At 48.3% G+C, this 12,743-nt stretch overlaps 1 protein-coding gene across 1 annotated transcript in view; it reads left to right on the forward strand.

Annotated features, from left to right (window-relative positions):
* Window positions 1–12,743, forward strand: part of LOC124008009 (stromal interaction molecule 2-like) — a 144,771-nt gene that overhangs the window by 43,449 nt on the left and 88,579 nt on the right. The gene's annotated exons all lie outside the window — the stretch shown is intronic.

The following is a 12,743-nucleotide window of genomic DNA, read 5'->3' on the forward strand; positions in this document are numbered from 1 at the left end:
TATCCAGAGCCACTTACAAATTGCGCATTCACCTTATGACATCCAGTGGGACAGTCACTTAACAATAGCATCTAAAACTTAGGGGTAAGGAGAGGGATTACTTAACCCATCCTAGGTATTCCTTAAAGAGGTGGGGTTTCAGGTGTCTCCGGAAGGTGGTGATTGACTCCGCTGTCCTGGCGCTCGTGAGGGAGTTTGTTCCACCATTGGGGGCCAGGGCAGCGAACAGTTTTGACTGGGCTGAGCGGGAGCTGTACTTCCTCAGTGGTAGGAGGCGAGCAGGCCAGAGGTGGATGAACGCAGTGCCCTTGTTTGGGTGTAGGGCCCGATCAGAGCCTGGAGGTACTGAGGGCCCGTAGGCAAGCACCATGGTCTTGTAGCGGATGCGAGCTTCAACTGGAAGCCAGTGGAGAGAACGGAGGAGCGGGGTGACGTGAGAGAACTTGGGAAGGTTGAACACCAGACGGGCTGCGGCGTTCTGGATGAGTTGAAGGGGTTTAATGGCACAGGCAGGGAGCCCAGCCAACAGCGAGTTGCAGTAATCCAGACGGGAGATGACAAGTGCCTGGATTAGGACCTGCGCCGCTTCCTGTGTGAGGCAGGGTCGTACTCTGCGGATGTTGTAGAGCATGAACCTACAGGAACGGGCCACCGCCTTGATGTTAGTTGAGAACGACAGGGTGTTGTCCAGGATCACGCCAAGGTTCTTGGCGCTCTGGGAGGAGGACACAATGGAGTTGTCAACCGTGATGGCGAGATCATGGAACGGGCAGTCCTTCCCGGGAGGAAGAGCAGCTCCGTCTTGCCGAGGTTCAGCTTGAGGTGGTGATCCGTCATCCACACTGATATGTCTGCCAGACATGCAGAGATGCGATTCGCCACCTGGTCATCAGAAGGGGGAAAGGAGAAGATTAATTGTGTGTCGTCTGCATAGCAATGATAAGAGAGACCATGTGAGGTTATGACAGAGCCAAGTGACTTGGTGTATAGCGAGAATAGGAGAGGGCCAAGAACAGAGCCCTGGGGACACCAGTGGTGAGAGCGCGTGGTGAGGAGACAGATTCTCGCCACGCCACCTGGTAGGAGCGACCTGTCAGGTAGGACGCAATCCAAGCGTGGGCCGCGCCGGAGATGCCCAACTCGGAGAGGGTGGAGAGGAGGATCTGATGGTTCACAGTATCGAAGGCAGCCGATAGATCTAGAAGGATGAGAGCAGAGGAGAGAGAGTTAGCTTTAGCAGTGCGGAGCGCTCCGTGATACAGAGGAGAGCAGTCTCAGTTGAATGACTAGTCTTGAAACCTGACTGATTTGGATCAAGAAGGTCATTCAGAGAGAGATAGCGGGAGAGCTGGCCAAGGACGGCACGTTCAAGAGTTTTGGAGAGAAAAGAAAGAAGGGATACTGGTCTGTAATTGTTGACATCGGAGGGATCGAGTGTAGGTTTTTTCAGAAGGGGTGCAACTCTCGCTCTCTTGAAGACGGAAGGGACGTAGCCAACGGTCAGGGATGAGTTGATGAGCGAGGTGAGGTAAGGGAGAAGGTCTCCGGAAATGGTCTGGAGAAGAGAGGAGGGGATAGGGTCAAGCGGGCAGGTTGTTGGGCGGCCGGCCGTCACAAGACGCGAGATTTCATCTGGAGAGAGAGGGGAGAAAGAGGTCAGAGCACAGGGTAGGGCAGTGTGAGCAGAACCAGCAGTGTCGTTTGACTTAGCAAACGAGGATCGGATGTCGTCGACCTTCTTTTCAAAATGGTTGACGAAGTCATCTGCAGAGAGGGAGGAGGGGGGGGAGGGGGCGGAGGATTCAGGAGGGAGGAGAAGGTGGCAAAGAGCTTCCTAGGGTTAGAGGCAGAAGCTTGGAATTTAGCGTGGTAGAAAGTGGCTTTAGCAGCAGAGACAGAGGAGGAAAATGTAGAGAGGAGGGAGGAAAGGATGCCAGGTCCGCAGGGAGGCGAGTTTTCCTCCATTTCCGCCGGCTGCCCGGAGCCCTGTTCTGTGAGCTCGCAATGAGTCATCGAGCCACGGAGCGGGAGGGGAGGACCGAGCCGGCCTGGAGGATAGGGGACATAGAGAGTCAAGGGATGCAGAGAGGGGAGGAGAGGAGGGTTGAGGAGGCAGAATCAGGAGATAGGTGGGAGAAGGTTTGAGCGGAGGGAAGAGATGATAGGATGGAAGAGGAGAGAGTAGCGGGGGAGAGAGAGCGAAGGTTGGGACGGCGCGATACCATCCGAGTAGGGGCAGTGTGGGAGGTGTTGGATGAGAGCGAGAGGGAAAAGGATACAAGGCAGTGGTCGGAGACTTGGAGGGGAGTTGCAATGAGGTTAGTGGAAGAACAGCATCTAGTAAAGATGAGGTCGAGCGTATTGCCTGCCTTGTGAGTAGGGGGAAGGTGAGAGGGTGAGGTCAAAAGAGGAGAGGAGTGGAAAGAAGGAGGCAGAGAGGAAAGAGTCAAAGGTAGACGTGGGGAGGTTAAAGTCGCCCAGAACTGTGAGAGGTGAGCCGTCCTCAGGAAAGGAGCTTATCAAGGCATCAAGCTCATTGATGAACTCTCCGAGGAACCTGGAGGGCGATAAATGATAAGGATGTTAAGCTTGAAAGGGCTAGTAACTGTGACAGCATGGAATTCAAAGGAGGCGATAGACAGATGGGTAAGGGGAGAAAGAGAGAATGACCACTTGGGAGAGATGAGGATCCCGGTGCCACCACCCCGCTGACCAGACGCTCTCGGGGTGTGCGAGAACACGTGGGCGGACGAAGAGAGAGCAGTAGGAGTAGCAGTGTTGTCTGTGGTGATCCATGTTTCCGTCAGGGCCAAGAAGTCGAGGGACTGGAGGGAGGCATGGGCTGAGATGAACTCTGCCTTGTTGACCGCAGATTGGCAGTTCCAGAGGCTACCGGAGACCTGAACTCCACGTGGGTCGTGCGCGCTGGGACCACCAGAGTAGGGTGGCCGCGGCCACGCGGTGAGGAGCGTTTGTATGGTCTGTGCAGAGAGGAGAGAACAGGGATAAACCGACACATAGTTGACAGGCTACAGAAGAGGCTACGCTAATGCAAAGGAGATTGAATGACAAGTGGACTACACGTCTCGAATGTTCAGAAAGTTAAGCTACGTAGCAAGAATCTTATTGACTAAAATGATTAAAATGATACAGTACTGCTGAAGTAGGCCAGCTGGCAGTGGGTGCGTTGTTGACACTACACTAATCAAGTCGTTCCGTTGAGTGTAATAGTTTCTGCAGTGTTGCTATTCGGGGCTAGCAGGCTAGCTAGCAGTGTTGTTTACGTTACGTTGCGTTAAAAGAACGACAATAGATGGCTAGCGAACCTAGAAAATCGCTCTAGACTACACAATTATCTTTGATACAAAGACGGCTATGTAGCTAGCTAAGTAGCTAGCTACGATCAAACAAATCAAACCGTTGTACTGTAATGAAAATGAAGTGAAAATGTGATACAACCTGTGAATGCGACCGGGTAGTTGAGTTCTATACAGAAGACGTTGGCTAGCGTTGGTTAGCTGTTGGCTAGCTAGCAGAGTCACCTACGTTAAGGACGACAAATAGCTGGCTAGCTAACCTCGGTAAATTAAGATAATCACTCTAAGACTACACACTCTAAACCTAAACAACACAATTATCTTGGATACGATGATACGATGATACGAAGACAGCAAAGACAGCTATGTAGCTAGCTAACACTAAACTAATCAAGTCGTTCAGTTGAGTGTAACAGTTTCTCTCAAAGGTAAAGGCTTTTATTATATCTCTATTTCTGACTTTCATGTTGCACTCCCTGGTTGAAATATGTTTTCAATGGTTTTGTATGCGGGGCGCTGTCCTCAGATAATCGCATGGTTTGATTTTTGCCGTAAAGCCTTTTGAAATCTGACATTGGATTAAAAAGAAGGCTTTATTTTGATGTATTACACTTGTGATTTTATGAAAGTTAAATATTTATAATACTGTAGTTTGAATTTTCTCACTCTGCAATTTCACCGATGTTGTCGACTTGTCCCTTAGCGGCACGCCTTTCTCCCAAAGTTAACACCCAGAGGTGTCTGTATTGCAGAACTGCCGGTCATTATGTTCTTTAAATAGACCAGGCTCATCAGTAGGTACGACTACTCTGGTGGGCCATATGGAGAGTTAGAGCACTGATGGGCTCTCTATAGGCAGGCTTACCCACAATACAACTCCTATCCACCTGCATGTGTCCGGCAACCACGGTGAGTCTACACAGTTTATCCTCATCAAGTCTCCTCAGGTTCCCGTGGTATTGGGGTTTTCTTGCTCCAGCGCCACAATCCCCTTATCAACTGGACTGCTGGTCCTATTGTGGGCTGGAGCCTGTTCTGCCAGGCCCATTGCCTGAAGTCGGCACAGCCTGCCCAGGGATGTCTTCCTGTGGGCTCCTCTGAAGAAGCCTCGACCTCTCCGCTGCCCGCTCCCAGGTCCTGGAATGGGTTCATTCCTCCAGGTTTGTCTGCAACCCTGGCTCCCCGTCGGACCCTGGCCTTTATGCGACAAAGCTTTTGGTTGCCCACCATGGTTCCTGAACGTCCCAGCGTTATTCGCCGCCTGCATTGTCTGTGCTCAGAACAAGACCCTTTGGCAAGCTCTGGCTGGCCTCCTTCAACCTCTTCCTGTCCCTCACCATCCCTGATCACATATATATCTGGACTTCGTCACTGGTCTCCCCTCCGTCTGATGGCAACACCACTATCCTCATGGTGGTGGACAGGTTTCCCAAAGCCACCCATCCCAAACTACCTTCAGCCAAGGAGATGGCCCAGCTCATGGTGTAGCACATCTTCTTCTGGGTCCCGTGGACATGGTGTCCAACTGTGGCCCTCAGTCCCGGTTCTGGAAGGCGTTTCTGCACACTCATTGGGTCGTTCGGGCCAGCTTATCCTCCGGGTTTCATCCCCAATCCATCTGCCAGTGGAGTTCGCCAATCAGGACCTGGAGACGACTCTTTGGTGCCTCGTTTCAGGCCAATCCCATCACCTGAAGCCAGCATCTCGCGTGGGTGGAGTACTCACGGGAACACCCTGCCCGGCCACTGGGCTCTAGCCCTTCAAGTGTTGCATTGGTTATCAGCCCCCACTCTTCCCGGAGCAAGAGAAAGAGGTCAACATACCCTCTGCCCAGATGTTAGTCCGCCGCTGTCGGGCACCTGGAAAGAGAGCCACTGGACCCTGGCTCCCCACTATCATCTTGGGCAGCGGGTATGGCTGTCTGCTGGGAGCTGCCCCTCCGGGTATAGTCCCGCAAACTCTTCCCCGTTTTATCGGCCCTTTCCCCCATTTCCAAGATCCTTAGCCCCTCTGCTGTTCCTTTTCAGCTGCCCTGTACCCACATCCCACATTTCATGGTCAAGGATTAATAAACCTCTCTCTCACATCCCTCTGTCTCCTCTTTCCAAGCCAAGGTAAATTACATGAAACACAATAGAAAAATACTTTGGCGGTGCCGTAAATGATATCATGGGCAAAAAAACAATCCATCTCCATTGTTCATTGTGTCATTTATATCATTTCAATGACTATTTCATTTCTAAGGGGAATAACTCAGAAGTGAAATGACGACATTGAATAGTGAACCATCCTAATTTTGTATAAAATATCTAATAATGAAAGAGACGGATTGCTGTTTTGATTTTGGTCAAGTTGGTGTGGGAGACACCCATTGCTGGCTAACAGCCTCCCAATCAGTTTGCTGCTTGTTCTTAATAAACTGATGGTGAGAATGGTGTTTGACCAAATACAATGCTTTTTTTCAGAGAACAAGATAAATACTGACTTTCAGCATACATATATTTAAGGGGCACTCAACTTGTACTGCACTGAATCAGATGATTGATGATTTGTTATTCAATCAATAACATTTATTTATAAAGCCTTTATTTTTTATTATTATTTACATTTTATTGTACCTTTATTTATACAGGTTTTTTTTTTCTTGCGCTTTACCGCACTTTCCAAGAGAGACCGGGTCCAATAACAGCAGAGGGCACAACGCTTCTGGTGACAAAACAACTTACATACACTAACACAACATTAAACAAAACTAGAAACAAACATACAGTACAACAAAACATTTCACACTAAAAACACAAACGTCTTGACTAAAAACAGCTGGCCTAAAAACAATTACACTCTCTTCTATGATAAAAACATCAACTAAGTGTTTAAACTCCACCAACGAAACTACTTACATCAGCTGATGTCACAAAGTGCTGTACAGAAACCCAGCCAAAAACCCCAAACAGTAAGCAGTGCAGGTGTAGAAGTACGGTGGCTAGGAAAACTCCCTAGAAAGGCCGGAACCTAGGAAGAAACCTAGAGGGAACCATGCAATGAGTGGTGGCCAGTCCTATTCTGGCTGTGCCATGTGGAGATTATAACGGTACATGGCCAAGATGTTCAAATGTTCATAGCTGACCAGCAGGGTCAGATAATAATAATCACAGTGGTTGTAGAGGGTGCAACAGGTCAGCACCTCAGGAGTAATGTCAGTTGGCTTTTCATAGCCAATCATTCAGAGTATCTCTACCGCACATGCTGTCTCTAGAGAGTTGAAAACAGCAGGTCTGGGACAAGATAGCACATCCAGTGAACAGGTCAGGGTTCCATAGCTGCAGGCAGAAGAGTTGAAAGGCTATCAAACAAGCTAAGCGTCAGCCAGTACAGAGACAAAGTGGAATCTCAATTCAATGGCTCAGACACAAGAGGCATGTGGCAGGGTCTACAGTCAATCACGGACTACAAGATGAAATCCAGCCCAGTCACGGACCAGGATGTCTTGCTCCCAGGCAGACTAAATAACTTTTTGCCCGCTTTGAGGACAATACAGTGCCACTGACACGGCCTGCAACGGAAACATGCGGTCTCTCCTTCACTGCAGCCGAGGTGAGTAAGACATTTAAACGTGTTAACCCTCGCAAGGCTGCAGGCCCAGACGGCATCCCCAGCCGCGCCCTCAGAGCATGCGCAGACCAGCTGGCCGGTGTGTTTACGGACATATTCAATCAATCCCTATACCAGTCTGCTGTTCCCACATGCTTCAAGAGGGCAACCATTGTTCCTGTTCCCAAGAAAGCTAAGGTAACTGAGCTAAACGACTACCGCCCCGTAGCACTCACTTCCGTCATCATGAAGTGCTTTGAGAGACTAGTCAAGGACCATATCACCTCCACCCTACCTGACACCCTAGACCCACTCCAATTTGCTTACCGCCCAAATAGGTACACAGACGATGCAATCTCAACCACACTGCACACTGCCCTAACCCACCCTGGGTCTCGACCCCGCCCTGTGCAACTGGGTACTGGACTTCCTGACGGGCCGCCCCCAGGTGGTGAGGGTAGGCAACAACATCTCCTCCCGCTGATCCTCAACACGGGGGCCCCACGAGGGTGCGTTCTGAGCCCTCTCCTGTACTCCCTGTTCACCCACGACTGTGTGGCCACGCACGCCTCCAACTCAATCATCAAGTTTGCGGACGACACAACAGTGGTAGGCTTGATTACCAACAACGGCTGAGACGGCCTACAGGGAGGAGGTGAGGGCCCTCGGAGTGTGGTGTCAGGAAAATAACCTCACACTCAACGTCAACAAAACTAAGGAGATGATTGTGGACTTCAGGAAACAGCAGAGGGAACACCCCCCTATCCACATCGATGGAACAGTAGTGGAGAGGGTAGCTAGTTTTAAGTTCCTCGGCATACACATCACAGACAAACTGAATTGGTCCACTCACACTGACAGCGTCGTGAAGAAGGCGCAGCAGCGCCTATTCAACCTCAGGAGGCTGAAGACATTTGGCTTGTCACCAAAAGCACTCACAAACTTCTACAGATGCACAATCGAGAGCATCCTGGCGGGCTGTATCACCGCCTGGTACGGCAACTGCTCCGCCCTCAACCGTAAGGCTCTCCAGAGGGTAGTGAGGACTCCACAACGCATCACCGGGGGCAAACTACCTGCCCTCCAGGACACCTACACCACCCGTTGTTACAGGAAGGCCATAAAGATCATCAAGGACATCAACCACCCGAACCACTGCCTGTTCACCCCGCTATCATCCAGAAGGCGAGGTCAGTACAGGTGCATCAAAGCTGGGACCGAGAGACTGAAAAACAGCTTCTATCTCAAGGCCATCAGACTGTTAAACAGCCACCACTAACACTGAGTGGCTGCTGCCAACTACACTGTCATTGACACTGACCCAACTCCAGCCATTTTAATAATGGGAAATGATGTAAATATATCACTAGCCACTTTAAACAATGCTACCTTATATAATGTTACTTACCCTACATTATTCATCTCATATGCATATGTATATACTGTACTCTACATCATCGACTGCATCCTTATGTAACACATGTATCACTAGCCACTTTAACTATGCCACTTTGTTTACTTTGTCTACACACTCATCTCATATGTATATACTGTACTCGATACCATCTACTGTATGCTGCTCTGTACCATCACTCATTCATATATCCTTATGTACATGTTCCTTATCCCCTTACACTGTGTATAAGACAGTAGTTTTGGAATTGTTAGTTAGATTACTTGTCGGTTATCACTGCATTGTCGGAACTAGAAGCACAAGCATTTCGCTACACTCGCATTAACATCTGCTAACCATGTGTATGTGACAAATAAAATTTGATTTGATTTGATTTGATTTGTCTCTAGAGAGTTGAAAACAGCAGGTCTGGGACAAGATAGCACATCCAGTGAACAGGTCAGGGTTCCATAGCTGCAGGCAGAAGAGTTGAAACTGGAGCAGCAGTATGACCAGGTGGACTGGGGACAGCAAGGAGTCATCAGGCCAGGTAGTCCTGAGGGCTCCTAGGGCTCTGAGTTAAAGAAAGAGAGAGAGAGGGAGAGAGAGAAAGAGAGAGAAAAAGAGAGAGAGAGAATTAGAGAGAGCATACTTAATTTCACACAGGACACCGGATAAGACTGGAGAAATACTCCAGATTTAACAGACTGACCCTAGCCCCACGACACATAAACTATTACAGCGTAAATACTGGAGGCTGAGACAGGAGGGGTCGGGAGACACTGTGGCCCCGTCCGACGATACCCCCGGACAGGGCCAAACAGGCAGGATATAACCCCACCCACTTTGCCAAAGCACAGCCCCCACACCACTAGCGGGATATCTAAATAAATGGATAATATGTGCACGCCTGCTCCCGCTCTCCCTCCCTGGTGCGCAAGGCGCGAGGCTCCCAGCATTGTGCACTCCTTCCACCATCAGTACACACACCTGCCTTTCCCCGTCATGCGCATCAGCGTTTTATTGGACTCACCTGGACTCAATCACCTGTTTATTACCTCCTCATCTCTGTTCCCGCTGCTGCATGGGTTTGGCATTTGTCCTTGTATACCCGTGTGCTGACGCTGCTCCTGTCTTGTTCTCTGTCTGTTCCAGATTAAATGTCAACTCCCCGTACCTGCTTCTCGACTCCGGCGTCGTTTCTTACAGGATGCAGCAGCCATCGTATGAAACATTGGGGGGGGCTGGCGCTCCGTTTGGTGGTGACGTCAGGTTCCGGGGCCGACATCGATGGAACCAGGGGTAGCCAAGCCAGCTCGTCCCCTTATGCCGTACTTTCTCAATTGTCAGTAGAAACCACATTTGTTTAAGCAAGTTAGTCGTATCATCTGTGTTTTTTCATAAGGCAGTAAATGAGGCTGAATGAACTGTTTCGCTGCCAGGCAAGGCTCCGCTGAAAGCCAGGTGTAGCAGTGGTAAGGTGTTGGGACTGCTGTTGGGGTCTTAACAGTTTGTGGGCACAGTATAGTGCAATTAATGTATTGTTTAGTGTTTTGTTGAGTAGTGGCTTTGCTGGCATGCATCCCACATGTATGTCTTTATCCCCACCAAGATAGCTAGTCATCTATTGATGGTCATATCCACATGCTGTGGGTTTGAAAGCAAAACAGCAATAGCACTTGTACTATTTAATAAAAACTCCTGCTCATGGGATTCTACTGTTACATTTTCCGGGTGGAAGTGGGCATCCAGCCAGAAAGGGTTGTGCCAGCTCTGCGCTCGAGACTTCCAGTGCACCGGCCTAGTGTATCCGATGCCCACACTACGCACCAGGCCTCCTGTGTGTCTCTCCAGCCCGGTGAGTCCTCCAGTGAGGATCCATGGCAAGAAGCCTCCAGTGATGATCCATGGCAAGAAGCCTCCAGTGATGATCCATGGCACGAAGCCTCCAGTGATGATCCATGGCACGAAGCCTCCAGTGATGATCCATGGCAAGAAGCCTCCAGTGATGATCCATGGCACGAAGCCTCCAGTGAGGAGTCATGGCGCGAAGCCTCCAACGATGGCCTCTAGTCCGGAGCCTCCAGCGACGGTCTCCAGCGACGGAGGGGGTACTGTCATGCCCTGACCTTAGAGAGCCGTTTTATTTCTCTATTTTGGTTAGGTCAGGTGTGATGTGGGGTGGGCATTCTATTTTTGTTTTCTATATTTCTTTATTTCTGTCATGCAGGTGAAAGAGGACCCAAAGCGACTTGGCGAAAACAGAGTCTTTAATCCAGTAAAGTAAATACAAACAAAAACACAACTTTCACTCGAAATGACTGAGGACAAACTGGAGACTCGATCTTGAACAGCAGGTGAACAGCAGGTTGCCTCGGGAAGGCACTTGAACCAGACAGACTCAGACACCTGCTCACCACGCAGCATCTGAGGAAAACACGACACGACAGGGCGATACACAAACACAGCACGGTGAATTCTAGACAAGGAACCGACAGGACAGGAACGGAACACAAAGGAAGAAATAGGGACTCTAATCAGGGGAAAGGATCGGGAACAGGTGTGGGAAGACTAAATGATTGATTAGGGGAATAGGAACAGCTGGGAGCAGGAACGGAGCGATAGAGAGAAGAGAGAGCGAGAGAGTGAGAGAGGAGGGGAGAGAGAGGGATAGAAAGAGGAAAGAACCTAATAAGACCAGCAGAGGGAAACGAATAGAATGGGAAGCACAGGGACAAGACAAGATAATAAATGACAAAACATGACAATTTCTATGTTTTGGCCGGGTATGGTTCTCAATCAGGGACAGCTGTCTATTGTTTGTCTCTGATTGGGAATCACTACTTAGGTAACCCTTTTCCCTCCTTTAAATGTGGGTGGTTAACTATGTTTGTGGCACTTAGCCCTGCAAGCTTCACGGTTGTTTCTTTCGTTTTTTGTTTTGCTGGCGACATTTTAAAATAAAATAAAATGTACACTCACCACGCTGCACTTTGGTCCACTTATTTTGGCGGCCGTGACACTGGCTGTGGAGTGAGCCTAGAGAAAGCTCCTTTGAAGTCCAATCCATGCTCTTCTGGTTCCCATGGTACAAGATAGAACAAATGGCTCACAAAATAGATACCCAAGCACTAATTGACCAACACCATGGAAGTATTGGTCTGCTCAACCAATCTACCCTTTTTGTACAAAGTGCTATTGCTGTTATGCTATCAAACATACAGCATGTGGATATGATAACCAACAGAGGACTAGCATCATGAGAACATTTGATATAACAACTGCTCATGAGTTGAGTACATGCATTTACAGTGTATAGACTACACTGCTTCCCTCATCTGTCTCCTACATTTTCATGAGAACATGTCGTTGAGGGGAATCATAAATGCATAATAAAAAAATCCCCATCAAAATCCTTCAGTTTAAGCTGGCGATATCTGGTGTTTTGCATCTCAATACACGTGAGGCCGGTTGAAAGTACTGCAGAATTCTCTAAAAGAAGCGTTAGAGGCGACTTTTGGTAGAGAAATGAACGTTCTATTCAGCGGACATCTGTGGGATTGTGTTGTGTGAAAAAATGGCACATTTTAGAGTGGCCTTTATTGTCCCCAGGACAATCCCGAGCACTAAGGTGCACCTGTGTAATGATCATGTTCTTTAATCAGCTTCTTGTAAAGCCACACCTGTCAGGCTGATGGATTATCTTGGCAAAGGAGAAATGCTAACTAATTTGAGAGAAATAAGCTTTTTGTGCATATGGAACATTTCTGAGCTCTTTTATTTCAGCTCATGGAACATGGAAACAACACTTTACATGTTGCGTTTATATTTTTTGTTCAGTATAATATGACCACCCTGTGGAAAGATGAGACTCGAAACGAAAACGATGGTCCATTTTGCTCTACGACACCTACAAGCCCCATGGGACTGTTCTGAAGGTAACCCATACAAATGAATGGACGTTTTGAGGAAGTTTTGTGCCAACATAAATAAGGAGTTAAAAATGTTTAAAAAAAAACAGAAATACTTCCTGAGCTTTATAATATCTTCTAGATATACGACATACGCATCAAAACCTAACTCGTTATAATAAATGTCTTGACTGTCTCTTTGGCCATTTATGAATGTGTTATTCAACATGTTTCTATGGGCTATAGTAGTAAAGACCAAATTCAATATTTTATCAAATAATTATTTTCTATTTTTTGGTGATACCTAAAGGGGTACCAAAATGTTAAATCAAATAGCTAAATTATCTAATGTATGACAATTAAAAAAAAAATCCATGTTAGTTCAGTAGAATAACCCCCCCACCACCACACACACACACACACACACACAAATCAAATCACATTTTTATTTGTCACATACACATGGTTAGCAGATGTTAGTGTGAGTGTGGCAGAAAATGCTTGTGCTTCTAGTTCCGACAATGCAGTAAT

The sequence above is a fragment of the Oncorhynchus gorbuscha genome, linkage group LG21 (genome assembly GCF_021184085.1).
Source record: "Oncorhynchus gorbuscha isolate QuinsamMale2020 ecotype Even-year linkage group LG21, OgorEven_v1.0, whole genome shotgun sequence".
NCBI lineage: Eukaryota > Metazoa > Chordata > Actinopteri > Salmoniformes > Salmonidae > Oncorhynchus > Oncorhynchus gorbuscha.